Raw genomic sequence first — 19,552 nt, 5'->3', positions numbered from 1 at the left:
TCCCTGCCGTGCGCCCGCGCGGCCCTTGTATAGAAGGGCTGACTAACCACAGCCATCTATAAATGCGGTGCGCGTGCACGTCGTAGCACGCGGCCGCACTATATAAAGCACTAAAGGTTGGACAAGTACTGGCAATAAAGGTGTAAATGGGGGGGAATTAGTGCTGGGACTCCGGTTAAATATCTATTACTGTAATCTTCATTTGTACAACAAATGTTTAAGCCTTTCTGGTGCAAAATACCAGAGGCAAGAGATTAGAGGTTCCAGCAATTACATGACCCTCAGCCTCTTCCACCACCCACCCCCTGAATGGGAGAGCTGGTCCTCTTGTAGTCAGATTGCTTCAGCTGCCCTCGGCTGAGCTGCTCAAACCGCTTTTGGAATGACGTGAACAGATTAATGTGGTTATGAAAACTGTAAAATGGCCCAGGGCTTGTTTGAATCGGGTTGGATGTCAGGATCTCCGTGTCGTTCTCCTCCCTGTTTGCGTTGCATTTCTGGAGTACACAGTCAGAGCTCTGTCACTAACGCTGAAGTAATACAAGTTGAATTGTTGTTTTTAAAACGAGCGCTCTTGGGACCCGTACATGTGTTCTTTTCCACGTCAGCGAAGCGTGTTTGAGTCCAGAGGGACATGCAGCCTAAAGGGGCATCTGGAGTCTTAACAAGCGACAGATCCACTAACGCAGTTCTGCATCCCAGGCCAAGAGCGCCAGATGTTTGTTGGATGAGTGAACCTCTGGGGCTGACATCAGTTGCACACTGTGCTGCTCACACAGGATGTAAAGAGGGGGATAATACAAACCATGGTGTGATTCAAAGGTTAGCTGGGCTTGCTTAACCCAAGGAAGTTACAATAGTTGGTGCAGAATATTACAATGCAGGAGGTGCCTGCAACACATCTCAATTCATTAGGTTCATTATCATCTGGATTGAAAAACAATTATTCTTTAATGGCCAAGTCAATATATATATTGTGTGTGCGTGCGTGCGTACATACATACATCGAGCAGGGTACTCTTTAAATGTCAAGGCTGTTTGTTTTGGGTGCTGTAACTGCCTCGTTACACGAGTCACATTTTGATCGCAGCAAAAATAGGCAGGCACTCTATAATGAAGAATAAAAAGAAAAAAAAAACCGCACCAATTGCGTGTAGATATGTGACTAAATAAAAATATTCCAAGTGATTATTATTCAATTACGAGGGAGTTTGAAAACTGCCTCTATATATGTGCACCCACAATAAAGTCAAAAGTAAATCGGTGACAAGGTATCAAGTAAATACAGATAAACCTCAAAAGTATATACAAGTCTGCTGCTCGCCAGAATAGATGGCTCGTCATCAAGGGGGTGATCATATTAAGAAAAGAAGACGGTCCATGACTCATAGTGTAAAATGTAACTATATTACAATTATAGTAAAGGGTGATAAATGCTCGTACAGAATATATCAACTAAATATGCAGGGCATGTTCAGGGTACATGATACCACTCGAGTAGCTGCTGGTTCATCGCTCCGTGGATAGCTGCCGCCGTTGCACGCCTCCGATCAGCTGGAGGGGGATGTCCTCCTGCCTCGAGCACTTCAAATGTTCTGGAGATCTCTCACAGCGCTCGTATCCATCCCACTCACTACGGCAGTTTCTCCTCCACAGCGAGGCGTCCGGAAACTCAACGTACCGGTGATACAGTATATCCCTCACCACCGGCAATAGTGTTTGAGAGCCCACGATGTTGGCCCTAGCTCCGGAGCCTCAGTGCGGGTCAACTGACGTCACTAGATAACGCCGCTAGAAAGCGACTCTAGTGCTGCCTTAGTGGAGAAAACTGCAAGCAACCGAATGAGCTGATGTAGTGACAGCGGGAACAAGCACAACAATAAAGTAGTGCTAGATACAATATCCTCAAATATCCTACTCGTTTCGTAGAAATATTCTACTTCAGGGACTTCCCCATCGAGCTGATCGGTGGGATGTGACGGCGGCAGCTATCCACGGAGCGGTGAACCAGCAGCTATTAGAGTGGTATCATGTACCCTGAACATGCCCTGCATATTTGATTGATATATTCTGTCCTTTTATTTATCACCCTTTCCTATAATTGTAATATAGTTACATTTTACACTGGGTCGTGCGCTGTCTTTTGTTTACACTCCATAATGAAGAATCAACATTTATTCTGAAGCCAGGGTCACGTGTGATGTGTGAATTGCCCCAGATAGCATTAACTCAGCTCCCTTTCCAAATCACTCCAAGTCCTATAATATTTCCTTCACTTTATTGGAAAAGCAGCAGTAAATACAGGCACTTGTGGATGGTGTGCAGTAGTGATTTGCAGTTAGAAACAGGTAGAAAGAGATGGCCTTGCCATAGGAGAGTAACTGAGATGGGTGCTGTACTCACTGTCCGCAGGGTGGAAAAGGAAGTGAGGAGCAATGTGGGTAAAGGAATAGTCTAGGGACAGACTATCTGTGAACAAAACAGGGGGGAGGGCAGACTAGCCCATTCTGGTATGGATCTCAGAGGCTGCAGTAGCAACTCACTGATTACATGCCCAGAAGCAAGAAATGCAACATTGTTACATATCACACAGGCACAGTATGTGTGTGCAAACTCCATGCAGCTGAAAATAAGAACTGACAGGCAGAAGCTGCAAAGGAAAGAGGGGGGTGAAACAGGGATGTGATTCTTGTTCCATGACAACATTTATTTAAATGTTTCGCCTCCCAATGGAGCTTTTTGAGACAGGCGTGACAAAAGGAGCAGAAACATCGAAAGTAATGTATTCTTCATTAGTGTGTGTTTGTGTGTGTGTGTGTGTGTGTGTGTGTGTGTCTTCCCTCCAGATTGTGCCTTCTCTTTCTGTTCCCCAGTTGTAGGCTCTTTGATCCTATCACCACCCTGATGACGATTTTAGCATGAGGTCTGATGCTGTGCCCTGTGACTGATTATACCTCCCGGGTTCTGGTTAGTGGGCCCTCGATTTTCTGTGAGACCTCATTGGGCTCCATGTAACTGTGTGATGATGAGGAAACCTTGTGTCCACTGCACTCCTTACATAACTCGTTTTGTACTGTGTCTCCATCTCCTGGGTGGGTTTCCAGCTTTGATCTTGAGGTCCAGATACTGGTGTCTCCTCATTGCAATCACTGTTTGCCTCTTGGGCTGTGATGTAGTTTTTTCCATACGGAGTTTAAATGTGAAAAATAATCTTCTCTAGCAGACTTTACAGCATCTTAAATTCCTTTTATATGAGTTTAACTCCTATAATTTTGGGAGTCTGCCCCCTGAGCATGGATTTAAATACAGATTTAGATTCTTTGACATACTTACTAATTGCTGCTATGCAAGGATCTATTCTTTAGTTAAGGTGATAAAGAACAAATTAAGATTGGTAACCACTATTCTATCCCACAATGGTTTCTTTAATTGCTGATTTTATATGTTGGCAGCCCGCTGCATTCAAGCCACTGCATGTATCTATTTAAAAGATTTTCATCTGAGCACGGTCTGGTGGCGTGTGACCTTACTGTATCATACCTTCTGGATTGATTAGAAACATTGAAATGCTAAACGCAGCACCATGCAGTATCTAGTATTTAATTTCCAAAGCAATTGAGGGTTTTCCCGGACAGCTGGTGATCAGACTGCATTACAATGGCTATCTTCGGGGAGAGTGCCGATTCCTGCAACATGCAGAGGGAAATATGGCTTTTATTCTGCGTTTTGGTTCTATTAGATTTCCCATCATATCATTGTTTGTGTCCTCTCAACCTTGAACATCATAAAGGGATGATACCATACGCTGGCTTGTTTACGACAAAGTACTTTGATTCTGCCTATCCACAGTTATAGTCTGGGTCCTGTTTGTGCCTTATTAAAGAATTGATTTACTGTACCATGTTCCATATTCTCTTACTTTTATGATGCATTTGACCCATTACGTAACCTTCTGTTGTAGACTGTCTGCCTAATATTTTTTTATAGGGACGTGTTACATGAGGTTTCTTGCTTTTCACTATTAACAATGCATGCGGAGGACATAAATAGCACATCAACTATATACTTCCTCTCATTCACATCCTTTCTGGTCGTTCTGAAAGTCTCACCCTCGACTCCTTAAGCCCTTCACTGCTGGGGGTACTATGCGTCCCAGGCACCTAAAATAAAATATATATATATATATATATTTATATATATATATATATATATATATATATATATATATATATATATATATATATATATATATATAGCTTTCTCGATTTCTGAAATCCAAGTATGTTACGTGTTCATGTTTTTTTTTTAAAAGGGAGTTTTAAAGATGGCTGCTCCCTTATATATTATATTAAGATTGCTACGCCCTTATATTATGCTTAAGATTCTAACTGGCGTTTACCATGTGCTCATTGCAGACCTCTACCACATGGATCTTGGATAAAGAGAGCAAGCCTCAAGCAATATGCCAGATACTCCCTACCCTAAAACGAGAGATAGAGATGCCCCGCTCCTGTCGTGCCCCGCTCCTGTCGGGGTCCCGCTCCTGTCGGGGTCCCCCCTCTTGTGCCCCGCTCCTGTCGGGGTCCCCCCCTCTCGTGCCCCGCTCCTGTCGGGGTCCCCCCCACTCGTGCCTCGCTCCCGCCGGCTCCACAGCACAGTATTCCATGACCTGGCTTTCACAGTCTCTTTCGCGACTGTCAACCGTGCAACCCATCTTGTTTCTGGCACTGTTGCAGGTTGCGAAGGAGACTGTGACAGCCAGGTCAGGGAGCACTGTTCTGTGGAGCCAGCGGGACACTGGCGGTAGCAGAGGACAATGGCAGGAGCGTGGTGACGAGAGACGGCAGCGCAAGAACGGGGAGCCTTCCATGACTGCCCACCCACGTTCTCATCTTGTAGGTATAGGGAGGGGAGGAGTTTGTGTGTGTGTGTGTGTGTGTGTGTATCTCTGTGTGTGTGTGTGTGTGTTTGTTTGTTTGTTTGCTCACCCTTGCAATAGATAAATGGGATCAGGTCAAGGGCAAACCTTGAGAACCCTTTGCCAAAAAAGTCATTGTACAGCAAAGGCTGAGAATCCTAAAGAAGATATGTCCTGCAAAGTATCCACTTTTTATAGCATCCTGGTACCACATTGTACATTTCACCCGGGCCACCATTGATTGTAACTGGTTCCGTTTCTTTTCCAGTTACTTTGAGAGGCAGCACTATGCGTGGACACCCAAACTAGGCCCCTCCAAAGATACAAACACCCTGATATTGGCATCACGTCGAAGGCTTGAAAAAAGGTGTCTCTCTTCCACACACTTGGATTGACGATGACGTGTGAGAAGGGGCAGCAGGGGTAGCCGGAAGGCTCCCTGCACGCCTACGTAAACGTGGCTCCTAAGTATTTAATATTTTCGGCCACCCCTGTTGGCGATATCGCTAGAGCTATATATCTATATCATCGACAGATATATACACACCCACTCGGGGAACATAAATATTTATTTCAAAATGAGTCAACATTTTGGGCCTGTCCAGACAAGTCTTTATAAAGGTCCTAGACAGGACCAACACGTTGACTAATTTGAAATAAATTACTTTAATATGGAAGTTACCTGAGTGCCTGTGTTTCCTTTCAAAGTAGCCACAGACATGAGCGCACTAAAGCATTTGGCTACACTTCCACGGATTACTTATAATATTTGTATGGACACGCGCCCTGTGGATATGTCTGTTATGCATCTAAACACAAATCCGAACAGCTGAGAATTCCCACAAGTAACACACAATTGTAATTACCTTGAGTACTGTTTAGCTATTTGTCTTGCGAGAACGTAGCGTTGGTACATCCTACTAACATTGAGAGTGACCCTGATTAACTTCCTGCGACATGATGTACTGAAGTAGTGACAAATCACAGGATGCTTTGATTTCTAATTAGTGATGTTATCTGGCACAGGCCCACTTTGTGCTTCCCTGGCAGAAGGTTGAGATTTACACGTTTTTGAATAAATTATTTGTTTTTAAACCTTTATTTATTAATAGGGCGGTTTCCCATAGTGGTGAAAGTAGGGGAAACGCTCTTCAGAGTCTGAGCAAATGACCATCTGGGTCCCTTGTTTATAAATATGTACGGTCCCCTGCAGGGCTCCTGCACGTTTAATTGCATGCATATGATTTTGTTTCTACAGTACAATTAAGACAGCCAGGCCACCTGTGTAGCCATGAATTAATAACCAGATTCGTGCGATTTAACGCTAATCGGAAGTACCAATTAATTAAGCTTACATTGTTGGACACCTATAGAAAAATAAACAATACTATTATTCTGTACAAGTGTAGCCCCTTCAGCACCTCGCATACAGATGTTATTTTTCTGTGTGTTGGGGCTTTAAACCCATAAGTGTGAAGTGTTTAAGGCAGGGCTGCTCAACTCCAGTCCACAAGCCCCTCAAACAGGTCAGGTTGTCTGGATATCCCAGCTTCAGCACAGGCTCGGATTGAGCCACCTATGCTGAAGCAGGGACTGATTGAGCCACCCGTGCTGAAGCAGAGTGATCCTGAAAACCTGACCTGTTGATGGGGCCTGAGGACTTGAGCTAAGCACCCCTGGTGTAAGCAGTAAAAACCTCTCCTGGAAAATAATATTGTGCTACCGGAAGCAGTGCTGAGCACCCGTTGCAACCTCTGAAACAGTATTTCTCTCCCATGTCCTGCAGGAATCTCGCCAGACCATCATTTTTTTGATAATTTACCCATTTTCCAGTCACATGTAAATGTAAATGTAAGTGCATTCATGTCTTTGCCAATTAAATTAGATTATATACAGATTATAATACACAAACCCATTACCGGAAACCTCATGTAAAGTATATATTATCTAGGGATAAAAAGCACCTGTATGTTTACACCGTTTATATTGAAAGAGATCACCTCTGTGGAAACCTAATGTTGTATTTTGTGTCTTGTGGGTGTGGTGATCTGACAAATGCTGATGGAATATATATTAACTGAGGTACAATCCTTGATGTGCTTTATATTTAGCCTCCGTTAATGTTTTTCCAAATACAATCTTATTAGAACAGTGTGTAATTAGTGATTCAAATAGTGTCCAATTAGTCAATAACAGAATAATATCAACTTTTAGGGAATAACAAAAATGGAGACTGAGCATCTTTGTACACCATGGGAGAAGCTCCAAGATACAAATGAATTTAATTATTATAGGTGATTAAAAAGTCAGAATCAGGATAAAACATCCATATATTAAGTTATTAATAATACCGCTTGAATAGCCGGTAGGTATAGGGATACAAATAAGTACTGGACAAAGGTCCAGGTAAGAAACCCGACTCAACGTGTTGTCCCGCTACAGCAACTTCCTGGAAGTGGTCAGGATGCCCGGTCAGAACATCACATTGTCCCGCGGGGAGAAGAGCGGTCATTGCAGCTTTGGAGACCCGCATATGCTGGATTTCCCCAATTACAGCCTATCACTGTTTGGGGTTTACTCCCTTGATCTGAGACGTCCTTACGGAGTGATACACTCGTACTTCCAGTGTTTCCTCTTCCCAAATCCGGCACATCTCTACAATATTTTCAAATCTCACCAAGAGAGCCACTGAATGTTCGTCCATCTCCTGTAATTCTCCCACCGTCCCGCTGGGTCCCGAGTGGTAGCAGTATTACCTTCATGCCTTGTTTATTAAGAACTTGATATATGAATGTTTTATCCTGATTCTGACTTTTTAATGACCTATATTAATTAAATTCACTTGTACCTTTTGGGCATGCACTTTTTGGTGTGTGTATCAGTTGCTTATGTGTCCTTTTCCTGGCTGATGACTAGTTTTTTCTTGAGCCCTGTCCATTTTTTGTATGGCTCACATTGCTTTATTTTATCCATTCTGGTGTTTTTTCTCCCTTATTCAGTGTAGTATTCAGGGCGTGTCCTTAAATCTATTTGTTTGACTCCCGTCCTGCGGGTAATCCCTCTACTCTCACAATCTCTCCTAACAGGCCAGGGGCGTCTGGTTTAATTACATGAAGTTTCCATTGTGGGTTGGGGCGGTTCTGAGGCCCTTGATATTTTACAGGAAGTTCTTTTCAAAGACACAGTTTTTTTCTTGTAAAAAGAAAAGATACAGATGGAAGAGTCGGCCGGAAGCAATGAACACGTTTTTGTGTACGTTTTGTTTACTGACACATACATCTTGGAACTGCCAGAACTCCGAGGCTGCGCTCTGGCACCTGCTGAGAGGTTAATTTGGGAAGATCCATCAGAGGCAATCGGATTAATAATGTCTGCAACAGGAGCGCTCGCGATACTGCAGTAAGCCGCCACGGGACCACATCCAGCTGGTACCACGCGCTGGGAGGGTTTGTGATGCAAATCAAAAGGAAAGTGTGGCACTCCACTGCCACAAAAATATAAAAACCTATATTAGATAGGAAGATCAGCGTTTCGAGACGCCGAACGTCCTGTCCAATAAAATCCTTTACATTTTGGACGGAAGACCAGTGTCGTGCCGTACTTCTTGTGGCGTGCCGTACTTCTTGTGGCGTGCCGTACTTCTTGTGGCGTGCCGTACTTCTTGTGGCGTGCCGTACTTCTTGTGGCGTGCCGTACTTCTTGTGGCGTGCCGTACTTCTTGTGGCGTGCCGTACTTCTTGTGGCGTGCCGTACTTCTTGTGGCGTGCCGTACTTCTTGTGGCGTGCCGTACTTGTGGCGTGCCGTACTTCTTGTGGCGTGCCGTACTTCTTGTGGCGTGCCGTACTTGTGGCGTGCCGTACTTCTTGTGGCGTGCCTTACTTCTTGTGGCGTGCCGTACTTGTGGCGTGCCGTACTTGTGGCGTGCCGTACTTCTTGTGGCGTGCCGTACTTCTTGTGGCGTGCCGTACTTCTTGTGGCGTGCCGTACTTGTGGCGTGCCGTACTTGTGGCGTGCCGTACTTCTTGTGGCGTGCCGTACTTGTAGCGTGCCGTACTTCTTGTGGCGTGGCGTGCCGTACTTGTGGCGTGCCGTACTTGTGGCGTGCCGTACTTCTTGTGGCGTGCCGTGCTTGTGGCGTGCCGTACTTCTTGTGGCGTGCCGTACTTCTTGTGGCGTGCCGTACTTGTGGCGTGCCGTACTTCTTGTGTCGTGGCGTACTTGTGGCGTGCCGTACTTCTTGTGGCGTGCCGTACTTGTGGCGTGCCGTACTTCTTGTGGCGTGCCGTACTTGTGGCGTGCCGTACTTCTTGTGGCGTGGCGTGCCGTACTTCTTGTGGCGTGCCGTACTTCTTGTGGCGTGCCGTACTTCTTGTGGCGTGCCGTACTTCTTGTGGCGTGCCGTACTTCTTGCGGCGTGCCGTACTTCTTGCGGCGTGCCGTACTTCTTGTGGCGCGCCGTACTTCTTGTGGCGTGCCGTACTTGTGGCGTGCCGTACTTCTTGTGGCGTGCCGTACTTCTTGTGGCGTGCCGTACTTCTTGTGGCGTGCCGTACTTCTTGTGGCATGCCGTACTTCTTGTGGCGTGGCGTGCCGTACTTGTGGCGTGCCGTACTTCTTGTGGCGTGCCGTACTTCTTGTGGCGTGCCGTACTACTTGTGGCGTGCCGTACTTCTTGTGGCGTGCCGTACTTCTTGTGGCGTGCCGTACTTCTTGTGGCGTGCCGTACTTCTTGTGGCGTGCCGTACTTGTGGCGTGCCGTACTTCTTGTGGCGTGCCGTACTTGTGGCGTGCCGTACTTGTGGCGTGCCGTACTTCTTGTGGCGTGCCGTACTTCTTGTGGCGTGCCGTACTTCTTGTGGCGTGCCGTACTTCTTGTGGCGTGCCGTACTTCTTGTGGCGTGCCGTACATCTTGTGGCGTGCCGTACATCTTGTGGCGTGCCGTACATCTTGTGGCGTGCCGTACTTGTGGCGTGCCGTACTTGTGGCGTGCCGTACTTCTTGTGGCGTGCCGTACTTGTGGCGTGCCGTACTTCTTGTGGCGTGGCGTGCCGTACTTGTGGCGTGCCGTACTTCTTGTGGCGTGCCGTACTACTAGTGGCGTGCCGTACTTCTTGTGGCGTGCCGTACTTCTTGTGGCGTGCCGTACTTCTTGTGGCGTGGCGTGCCGTACTTGTGGCGTGCCGTACTTGTGGCGTGCCGTACTTCTTGTGGCGTGCCGTACTTGTGGCGTGCCGTACTTGTGGCGTGCCGTACTTGTGGCGTGCCGTACTTCTTGTGGCGTGCCGTACTTGTGGCGTGCCGTACTTGTGGCGTGCCGTACTTGTGGCGTGCCGTACTTGTGGCGTGCCGTACTTCTTGTGGCGTGCCGTACTTCTTGTGGCGTGCCGTACTTCTTGTGGCGTGCCGTACTTCTTGTGGCGTGCCGTACTTGTGGCGTGCCGTGCTTGTGGCGTGCCGTGCTTGTGGCGTGCCGTACTTCTTGTGGCGTGGCGTGCCGTGCTTGTGGCGTGCCGTACTTGTGGCGTGCCGTACTTCTTGTGGCGTGCCGTACTTGTGGCGTGCCGTACTTCTTGTGGCGTGCCGTACTTCTTGTGGCGTGCCGTACTTGTGGCGTGCCGTACTTGTGGCGTGCCGTACTTCTTGATTTCCATTTTCATAATGCACAGATGTTGAAAGACGTAGGCTGCGCTTATAGTGCCGGCGACCGAGACGCTGCGGCAAAACAAATGTATTGCCGCCGTCGCGTGCGCTTATAGTAGAAGCGACGCAGCGACGGCTTGGTCGCGATCGCTGGAAGTCAAGTCAATTTCATTTTTCCAGGCACCGCAGCCTGACGTCACCGTTGCTGTCGCCGGCACTGTAAGCGCGACCTGTTAATGCTGCTGCGCCCAGACGGATTACTGCTGTGATTGGAAAGCATGGACACCCCCCTCCCTCCACAGCGCGATTGTGGCAGACACTGTCTCCCCTCCCCCTCCACCCCAGCGCTGCAACCATTTGCTTTTTTGCCTTCGGCGCTAAGGACAGGAAGTCTTGCTACATAAGTAAGATATGTTTAATAGCAGTTCATGCTCAGCCCTTCTATATATAATAGTGGCATATTTTAAAATGCATTTAAGTTTATTTCAGTGGTTAAAGAAACAAACAAAAATGGAGACTGAGCATCTTTGTACACCATGGGAGAAGCTCCAAGATACAAATGAATTTAATTATTATAGGTGATTAAAAAGTCAGAATCAGGATAAAACATCCATATATTAAGTTATTAATAATACCGCTTGAATAGCCGGTAGGTATAGGGATACAAATAAGTACTGGACAAAGGTCCAGGTAAGAAACCCGACTCAACGTGTTGTCCCGCTACAGCAACTTCCTGGAAGTGGTCAGGATGCCCGGTCAGAACATCACATTGTCCCGCGGGGAGAAGAGCGGTCATTGCAGCTTTGGAGACCCGCATATGCTGGATTTCCCCAATTACAGCCTATCACTGTTTGGGGTTTACTCCCTTGATCTGAGACGTCCTTACGGAGTGATACACTCGTACTTCCAGTGTTTCCTCTTCCCAAATCCGGCACATCTCTACAATATTTTCAAATCTCACCAAGAGAGCCACTGAATGTTCGTCCATCTCCTGTAATTCTCCCACCGTCCCGCTGGGTCCCGAGTGGTAGCAGTATTACCTTCATGCCTTGTTTATTAAGAACTTGATATATGAATGTTTTATCCTGATTCTGACTTTTTAATGACCTATATTAATTAAATTCACTTGTACCTTTTGGGCATGCACTTTTTGGTGTGTGTATCAGTTGCTTATGTGTCCTTTTCCTGGCTGATGACTAGTTTTTTCTTGAGCCCTGTCCATTTTTTGTATGGCTCACATTGCTTTATTTTATCCATTCTGGTGTTTTTTCTCCCTTATTCAGTGTAGTATTCAGGGCGTGTCCTTAAATCTATTTGTTTGACTCCCGTCCTGCGGGTAATCCCTCTACTCTCACAATCTCTCCTAACAGGCCAGGGGCGTCTGGTTTAATTACATGAAGTTTCCATTGTGGGTTGGGGCGGTTCTGAGGCCCTTGATATTTTACAGGAAGTTCTTTTCAAAGACACAGTTTTTTTCTTGTAAAAAGAAAAGATACAGATGGAAGAGTCGGCCGGAAGCAATGAACACGTTTTTGTGTACGTTTTGTTTACTGACACATACATCTTGGAACTGCCAGAACTCCGAGGCTGCGCTCTGGCACCTGCTGAGAGGTTAATTTGGGAAGATCCATCAGAGGCAATCGGATTAATAATGTCTGCAACAGGAGCGCTCGCGATACTGCAGTAAGCCGCCACGGGACCACATCCAGCTGGTACCACGCGCTGGGAGGGTTTGTGATGCAAATCAAAAGGAAAGTGTGGCACTCCACTGCCACAAAAATATAAAAACCTATATTAGATAGGAAGATCAGCGTTTCGAGACGCCGAACGTCCTGTCCAATAAAATCCTTTACATTTTGGACGGAAGACCAGTGTCGTGCCGTACTTCTTGTGGCGTGCCGTACTTCTTGTGGCGTGCCGTACTTCTTGTGGCGTGCCGTACTTCTTGTGGCGTGCCGTACTTCTTGTGGCGTGCCGTACTTCTTGTGGCGTGCCGTACTTCTTGTGGCGTGCCGTACTTCTTGTGGCGTGCCGTACTTCTTGTGGCGTGCCGTACTTCTTGTGGCGTGCCGTACTTGTGGCGTGCCGTACTTCTTGTGGCGTGCCGTACTTCTTGTGGCGTGCCGTACTTGTGGCGTGCCGTACTTCTTGTGGCGTGCCTTACTTCTTGTGGCGTGCCGTACTTGTGGCGTGCCGTACTTGTGGCGTGCCGTACTTCTTGTGGCGTGCCGTACTTCTTGTGGCGTGCCGTACTTCTTGTGGCGTGCCGTACTTGTGGCGTGCCGTACTTGTGGCGTGCCGTACTTCTTGTGGCGTGCCGTACTTGTAGCGTGCCGTACTTCTTGTGGCGTGGCGTGCCGTACTTGTGGCGTGCCGTACTTGTGGCGTGCCGTACTTCTTGTGGCGTGCCGTGCTTGTGGCGTGCCGTACTTCTTGTGGCGTGCCGTACTTCTTGTGGCGTGCCGTACTTGTGGCGTGCCGTACTTCTTGTGTCGTGGCGTACTTGTGGCGTGCCGTACTTCTTGTGGCGTGCCGTACTTGTGGCGTGCCGTACTTCTTGTGGCGTGCCGTACTTGTGGCGTGCCGTACTTCTTGTGGCGTGGCGTGCCGTACTTCTTGTGGCGTGCCGTACTTCTTGTGGCGTGCCGTACTTCTTGTGGCGTGCCGTACTTCTTGTGGCGTGCCGTACTTCTTGCGGCGTGCCGTACTTCTTGCGGCGTGCCGTACTTCTTGTGGCGCGCCGTACTTCTTGTGGCGTGCCGTACTTGTGGCGTGCCGTACTTCTTGTGGCGTGCCGTACTTCTTGTGGCGTGCCGTACTTCTTGTGGCGTGCCGTACTTCTTGTGGCATGCCGTACTTCTTGTGGCGTGGCGTGCCGTACTTGTGGCGTGCCGTACTTCTTGTGGCGTGCCGTACTTCTTGTGGCGTGCCGTACTACTTGTGGCGTGCCGTACTTCTTGTGGCGTGCCGTACTTCTTGTGGCGTGCCGTACTTCTTGTGGCGTGCCGTACTTCTTGTGGCGTGCCGTACTTGTGGCGTGCCGTACTTCTTGTGGCGTGCCGTACTTGTGGCGTGCCGTACTTGTGGCGTGCCGTACTTCTTGTGGCGTGCCGTACTTCTTGTGGCGTGCCGTACTTCTTGTGGCGTGCCGTACTTCTTGTGGCGTGCCGTACTTCTTGTGGCGTGCCGTACATCTTGTGGCGTGCCGTACATCTTGTGGCGTGCCGTACATCTTGTGGCGTGCCGTACTTGTGGCGTGCCGTACTTGTGGCGTGCCGTACTTCTTGTGGCGTGCCGTACTTGTGGCGTGCCGTACTTCTTGTGGCGTGGCGTGCCGTACTTGTGGCGTGCCGTACTTCTTGTGGCGTGCCGTACTACTAGTGGCGTGCCGTACTTCTTGTGGCGTGCCGTACTTCTTGTGGCGTGCCGTACTTCTTGTGGCGTGGCGTGCCGTACTTGTGGCGTGCCGTACTTGTGGCGTGCCGTACTTCTTGTGGCGTGCCGTACTTGTGGCGTGCCGTACTTGTGGCGTGCCGTACTTGTGGCGTGCCGTACTTCTTGTGGCGTGCCGTACTTGTGGCGTGCCGTACTTGTGGCGTGCCGTACTTGTGGCGTGCCGTACTTGTGGCGTGCCGTACTTCTTGTGGCGTGCCGTACTTCTTGTGGCGTGCCGTACTTCTTGTGGCGTGCCGTACTTCTTGTGGCGTGCCGTACTTGTGGCGTGCCGTGCTTGTGGCGTGCCGTGCTTGTGGCGTGCCGTACTTCTTGTGGCGTGGCGTGCCGTGCTTGTGGCGTGCCGTACTTGTGGCGTGCCGTACTTCTTGTGGCGTGCCGTACTTGTGGCGTGCCGTACTTCTTGTGGCGTGCCGTACTTCTTGTGGCGTGCCGTACTTGTGGCGTGCCGTACTTGTGGCGTGCCGTACTTCTTGATTTCCATTTTCATAATGCACAGATGTTGAAAGACGTAGGCTGCGCTTATAGTGCCGGCGACCGAGACGCTGCGGCAAAACAAATGTATTGCCGCCGTCGCGTGCGCTTATAGTAGAAGCGACGCAGCGACGGCTTGGTCGCGATCGCTGGAAGTCAAGTCAATTTCATTTTTCCAGGCACCGCAGCCTGACGTCACCGTTGCTGTCGCCGGCACTGTAAGCGCGACCTGTTAATGCTGCTGCGCCCAGACGGATTACTGCTGTGATTGGAAAGCATGGACACCCCCCTCCCTCCACAGCGCGATTGTGGCAGACACTGTCTCCCCTCCCCCTCCACCCCAGCGCTGCAACCATTTGCTTTTTTGCCTTCGGCGCTAAGGACAGGAAGTCTTGCTACATAAGTAAGATATGTTTAATAGCAGTTCATGCTCAGCCCTTCTATATATAATAGTGGCATATTTTAAAATGCATTTAAGTTTATTTCAGTGGTTAAAGAAACAAACAAAAAAAAAACACAGTAGACTTTCTGACCTTTATTGTTTTAAAAGTAGAAAGGTTAAAAAAAAAAAAAAAAATAAGAATATTTTAATAATACTCCTCAAAATGTATTTATTTTAAAGGTGTCAATCGGCTTACATATCACCAATTGATCATGCCACTGTCCTTAGTACACTCATCCGAGGATTGCACCGTGTAAATTGCAGTTCCTACAGTGAATGGTCAGTGTTGGCCATTTCATGTTCTGTTGGACTGCACCTGTTAAAAAAAAAATGTATGTGTGTATGTGTATATGTATGTGTGTGTATGTGTATGTGTATGTGTATGTATATATGTATGTGTATGTATATATGTATGTGTATATGTGTATGTGTATGTGTATGTGTATGTGTATGTGTATGTGTGTGTGTGTATGTGTATGTGTGTGTGTATATGTATGTGTGTGTATGTATGTGTGTGTATATATGTATGTGTGTGTATATATGTATGTGTATGTATATATGTATGTAGTTCTTTCTCACCGAGGCTTGAACCTTGGTCCGTCATGCTGATTAGGCCCTTTCCCTGAACTCCCCAGATACGAGGCCAAACTCATTTGCCATATTCTCACGGCCGCCAAGTGCTATATTGCTGCAGTTGGATCCCGGCCCGACAGTATGAGGGAGCGCTGGGGCCCTAGGTGGCCGCCCCCTTGCGCACTTTGCCCGAAGACTGGCCCTGGTTTAAGCAACCATAGAAGATCTCTACAATTCAAATGAATTTTATAGTTAAATCGCTTCTGTGGTGGTGAAAAGGTTCAAATTTGTTTACATTTTGGTCTAAGGCTGCGGTCCCAGTAACAGCGTGTGCGCACGGCGCAGCGTGCGCTGTGCGTGTAAGCACCGTCCCTCAATGGGGCTGGGCCCAGTACGCACCGTCACGCTGTAGGTGCAGCCGTGCCGTGCTGCAAGGTTTTTTCCAACTCAATCAAATTGAGTTCAAACCTTGCGACGGAGGCGTGGCCACGCCCCCACCGGCGGTTCACCCAATGAGGGCGAACCAGCCGCGTGACGTAATGGCCACGCCCCTGCAAATCCCCGGTCACGCCCCCTCCCGTCGCAAGCTCCCCTCTCCCTGTCAGATCGCGGTTAGCGCTGTGCACGCGCCGCTTCCCCCCCGCCGGGCGCGCGTGTCACAGACATGACTGGGACCACAGCCTTAAAAGGCAAAGCGTTTTGGTCAATATTTGATGGGATACTACTGTTGTGTACTCGGACATCACTGCAAAGATCCACGTGTCCTGAGTGAATGGGATTTGGGGCTTCTGAAGCATAAAATAACATTTTAACAAAAGTCTTCTCGATTGAGACAGTCTTCCAATTATTGAGACTTTGAGGGATGTATCTACCTGTACGAGGAAGGAAGGTCGCAGCAATGTCCAGGTCGCAGCAATGTCCAGGTCGCAGCAATGTCCAGGTCGCAAAAACCACCAAGTGATGAAGTAGAAAAGGTTAAGCAGATGTGTGGTGGTTCATCGCCAATCAACTTCTTCTCCTTTTCCTTGGATCATAAAGCATTAAGAGTTTTTTCCATGTCTATAGAGGGCCCCAAAGGCTAATGTTATTTCTGCTGCGTCATGACACAGCGCTCCTCAAGTGACAACGACTTTTTGGCAGGGAACCCAAAGAAGCTTCTGGTAGCAGATTCTCCTCATCACTGAAATCGAGGCAGCAATTCAGTGTTTACAGTAGGGAGACCAGAGAGTGCCCCAGATCTGAACCTGGCTATTTTCAGCTCAGAGATGCCCTGGTTTCAGAGATACTGACCAGTGAAGTTACCGGGTTTACATTTCCCTCAAAAGCAGGGGTGCGCAAACTTACAGTCCTGGGCCGACCTTTCCTCCTCTCCCCTCCGGCTCGCGCTCCCCCCCCCCCCCCGCATGGCTCCGGCGTGAAATGACGTTGCGGTGTCGTGTGTCGTCCCGTTGCCATAACAATGTGACATCACATGACCCTGCGTGGTTGGAACCAAGGTAAGTTAAGAAGTTGGAGGCCTCACGCAATCCCTGGCCTTTATTTGAAATGCCTTCAGGAAAGCGTGGGGCCTCTGTAACAGCCGCACCCCCCCGCCCCCCAGAAAAACTAGCGGCCCCCCACTTTGCGTACCCCTGCTCTAGAGGAATCAAAATAGCTGCCAAATCTTGGGTGACCATTTAAATCCCCTTTGAAAGCCAGGAAGTAACACCAGTAATTTCACTAGTATGTATCTTGAGAACTCTGCGTCCTCAAGTTAAATATAGTGCAGTAAAACTCCTGAAGGATTCCCCTCGATCCAATCCTGTATGTTTAAAAAAGAAAAGGGATTGCTGCTTTAACCTAATGATTTTAAGTTGGCCGTGCCTCTGTTCTTGAGCATTCCTGGTACACCTCCTTTCAATTAATTTGCAGTTCATTTCATTTAATGATTACATCAGCTGTTTAGGTGATTTCCCACATAAAATAACACCTATATTTTTTCTTTAATAAAGAAGTCGTTAACAATTTATTATAAAATTAATTAACCATAACGGATTACTTTAATGCTAGGACCGCAGTGAGGGGCATGGGGAAGTAGCAAACGTACTGTAATATAAAAAATATCTCCATCCCTTTTCCTCCTAGGGCTGCATCTGGCATTCTGGTTCCATGGCTGCCTCCATCCTCATTGCTATTATTAACATCTGGCTCTTGAATACGCTTAATTAGGTCTTACTCTTGCAAGCCTAACCACAACCTGTGGAGTCTCTTATTTGTGTATACAGTTACAGTTGTGTTGTTGGGTCAGGGGAAGCTGTACAATTCCAGATTGCCAAGTAAACCTTGACTTCAGCCCACTCATGTCACGAGTAAAGGAATTTAAACGACAATTCATTTCTGTGGGACCCATTTCCCCCAAATATATTATTGCAGCTGCTGAAACCTATTGCGTGGTTTTCATGTGCTCCTAAACATCAGCACTCTTCTCTTATACTTGTTTGTAGATCAGAGGTCCACACTAATTTATCAATGCAAGTTTTTTTTTTTATAGTATTTTAGTAAAGACAGAAAACACTTGCAGATGTAGCTAAGCATCTCATACATGTTCCCTAAGCCTGTACCGCTCTAGATAACATGACACTGTATTTAAAATATATAGTTACATTCTGGGCATAGACAAGTAACATAACAGGCCTCTGAGCATATCCTGCTCTTTATTTAATAATTAAAAAAAAGTGTGTGTTAAAAATCATGATTTTTAATCTGTAATGTCTATAGACTGCTCTGGATTCTGGGGAAAGTTCCATTTTAACCTACTATTTAAAACGCTTGGATCTCTTGAACAAAGCATCACATTTTTAAAATAAAGATATTAAAGAGATCTGTTAAAGGAAAGTATCAAATTAAAAATGTCAGGCTCCTGCTTTAATCCGTCTCCCTTAAGGCTTTGCCCCCGCTGCCTACTACAGCGTCCGCCACGGACGAGAGCCCTCCCCTCAATGGCGCCGGGCTCGCTGCGAGGGGGGGGCGCAGCGCTGTGAGAGCAGGACTCGTGTCGAGCGATTAGGCACGCCCCCCGGCGGTTCAGCCAATGAGGGCGAACCTGCCGGGTGACGTCATGGCTGCGCCCCCGTCACTCCCCCGCCACGCCCCCCCCCCGGTCTCTCCTCCTGCAGTGAGCTGCAGACCGGGGAATCGGCTGAACGCGCCGCCAATATCGCGAGCGCGCGTTACAGCGGCGTGACCGGGGCCTTAGCCTTAACTGTATTATGCAGCTTGTACAAGCCTTGGCTGAGACCAGCAGACTCCGGTCACTGGCTATGCTTTGTGGAGCTGCCAGTAAGAAACAGGTTGGGCTCCCAATAGGATTATGGTTTTCAGCGTAGAGGCTTTTTGTCGCACTGTAACCCACAGAAACCTTGTGTCCAACAATGTATAACAATGTATAACAATGTGTTATAACTGGAGTCCCCTTCCTGTGATAGCAAAAAATGTGTACGCAACACAGTTTCTGTGGAAACAGGAATACTAAGAGCAAATCACACACTGTTCCACAAAGTATTTCAGTGCTAAAATGTTTATTTTTTTTATACACTAACTTTTTTATTTGTGGGTATGAGATAGTGTGTGTGTGTGTGTGTGTGTGTGTGTGTGTGTGTATATATATATTATTTATTTATAAAATATTTTACCAGGAAGTAATACATTGAGAGTTGCATCTCGTTTTCAAGTATGTCCTGGGCACAGAGTTATGATGACAAATAATACATGGTTACAAATAGTTACATAAATGAACAGGGTGCTGCTTGTGTGAAACGCGTTGGAGGGTTTACCTCCCTGTTTATGTCTGATTGACAATAAATTAATTTTTCATTGTTGATACACCTGTGTCCCTGGGCAGTGCGCTGTTTTGTGCATTTATTGCATTTTTTGGACTGTCTGGAACTCAGCTGCGGCTGGACACGCCCTCAGAAATTCAGTACACTCTAGGAGTGGGTAAGATCTTCACAATTTATTTAATTGCAATGGATCATCATTTCTACAACTTAAAGTGAGTGTTGGACTTTATTA

The 19,552-nt window shown here is 47.6% G+C and overlaps 1 protein-coding gene across 4 annotated transcripts in view; it reads left to right on the top strand.

Annotated features, from left to right (window-relative positions):
* The window catches only part of FAM107B (family with sequence similarity 107 member B), a 94,742-nt gene that overhangs the window by 40,245 nt on the left and 34,945 nt on the right, over positions 1-19,552 (top strand). Inside the window, exon 1 of one of the 4 annotated variants that reach the window (XM_075599532.1) lies at positions 6,728-6,763. The exons of the other annotated variants lie outside the window; for them this stretch is intronic. The gene's annotated coding sequence lies outside the window, so the exon portion shown is untranslated. Of the gene's footprint in view, positions 1-6,727; positions 6,764-19,552 lie in introns of those variants that run through there. 4 annotated transcript variants of the gene reach the window in all.

This window comes from Ascaphus truei, chromosome 5 (assembly GCF_040206685.1).
Source record: "Ascaphus truei isolate aAscTru1 chromosome 5, aAscTru1.hap1, whole genome shotgun sequence".
NCBI lineage: Eukaryota > Metazoa > Chordata > Amphibia > Anura > Ascaphidae > Ascaphus > Ascaphus truei.
This window is presented reverse-complemented; position numbering and strand designations above follow the sequence as displayed.